Genomic DNA, 2118 nt, shown 5'->3' with positions numbered 1-2118 from the left:
AATTTATTTATGAGAAACAAATTGTTCAAGAACCAAAGACTGTTTTTAATGATCCAAAACAGAAATAAACGTTCTAGTCTATTACTGCCCTATATGGAATAAATCAATATTAAAACTAATTAACCCTTTTCAAAGGCATTTTGTCTCAGGTTTTTATTTAATGGTTCAGTGCAACCTGAAGTACTGACATAGCTGGATAAGCTCCATTTAAAAAATGGCCAATTTTGAAAACAATTTAACAGCTTACTATGATGAACATTTTTTTTTTTAAGTCAGGAAGAACTTGACTTTAAGACTAGGTGGTAGATAAAACAGCTTCTTTACTAGACGCAGTAAGCTACTTAAGTCACTAATCAACATTAGCTACCTAGCTAAACCTGAAGTGTAACAAATGCACAATTTTTCTAGGATTTCAAAATAAATATTGTTGCCAAGATTTTGAAAAATTGCTTTGCAAGCTATAGGTTTTCGGATAAGGAATTCTTTACATTCCTAAACCCAGAAAAAATACCTAGCTTTCTGCAGTTTACAAGCTTCTGATGCAAGAGAAGAGAAATCTGAAGGAACTGCTGCTTGCTGGGGGGGGGAGAGACCACCAGTCAAGTAGTACTACTTACTGCTTCCTCCTTTCTGTAGTACAGTAACAATTTAACTGGCTGATCTCTTAACAACACCGTCAAAATAACTTCAGTAACAATTATAATTTTTTGATTCATATGAAAGATGTATTAATTGTTCGAGTTCTGTGAACAATTTAATAGAGATTAGGCAGATTTTCAGACGGTTTGGTGAGAATCAAGCCCTGTTTACCAAGCTACTCCAGGTTCCCACACTCGCACACAAGCAAATTACAGAACAAATTGGGGGGGGAGGAGAAAAAAAGCAGTAATTTATGAAAACATGGTACACCATAATTTTGCCATTTTTCTGCAATAAGGATGGCAAATGATTCATGAGGAAAAATGAAATATATTTTACTGTCAGTTCAATAGATCTAAGATTTACAGCTTCTTGACTTGGACAGGAAAAACTGAGCTTGCATAAAAATGAATTGCAAATCAGTTAATTGTAGATATGCAAAAATAAAAAAAATGAATCTGCGCACTTCAGTAAAATAAACTGAGCAACAATGTAGAAGAGAGAAAATTAAAGGCAGCAAAGTCCTGTGTTTGTTCTGGGGAGGGCGGGAGGCTGGGGAGGCAGGCTGCCTTTGTAAGGGACCTTCGAATCGGGTTACACCGACCCAACTCCCTTCACTTTGTGTCAGTTTTACTGATCAACCTAATTACATTTACATCAGTTGGACAAACAGATTATGCTATCTTGGTAAGACAGAACCAAGTTTGCCTTATTTAGTTAAATAAAGCCTATGGAGGAGAACTAGTGACACGCATCCAGCTACAGCACTGCCCTATTTCAGACATTTGCAGAGAGAAGGCACAGCCCCACCGCACCAGGGCCGGCTAGGTGTAGCTCTAAAAATCACAGCTGCCACTGAATAAAAATAGCCTCACCTGCTGAAACATGAAAAGTTTGAACACAGCCCCAGCTTGCCGAGTTGCACTGAACAGTCTTGGGCTGCAATGGCTCAGAGGAGGCAGACAAAGCACAGTGGCCGACGCTGGCATTTGCTGAGGATCAAGTTCAGTTAAATATACAGTTAAAACTTCCCAAAATTTTACAGAAACCAGTCCCCTGCTCATATCCAAGTAGATAATCTAACATACGTGACAGCCCTTGCAGAAGACCGTTGTGAAAAAACCAAGCAAGCTAACAGCTTGCTCAGGGGAGCAAAATTTAATCTCTGCCTTTATTTGCAAAATAAGGAGAGGTGAGATTATCCCAGCGCATGCCTGCATCAGCGGCATCTTCCGAGTGAAGAAAGTATCGATTCTGAAACGCAGCCTGTAATCTCCAGCCACAGCAGCCGTGCACATGCTTTGTGCAGCCCGTGCTCCTGTGTCAGGGTACAGGCATGCAAAAAAATTGGGGGGACTGGTTAAATAGGGGAATGAGGACGAAAACCTTGAGGCAGAACACAGCTACAAATCTGAAAACACCTCTTTTTTCAGCGAGGAGAAACAACACTTACTTAGCAGCAAAGATTCATCCCCACCG

The sequence above is a fragment of the Aptenodytes forsteri genome, unplaced genomic scaffold, assembly GCF_000699145.1.
Source record: "Aptenodytes forsteri isolate BGI_AS27 unplaced genomic scaffold, ASM69914v1 Scaffold174, whole genome shotgun sequence".
Classification (NCBI taxonomy): Eukaryota; Metazoa; Chordata; class Aves; order Sphenisciformes; family Spheniscidae; genus Aptenodytes; species Aptenodytes forsteri.
Note: the sequence above shows the minus strand (reverse complement) of the source record.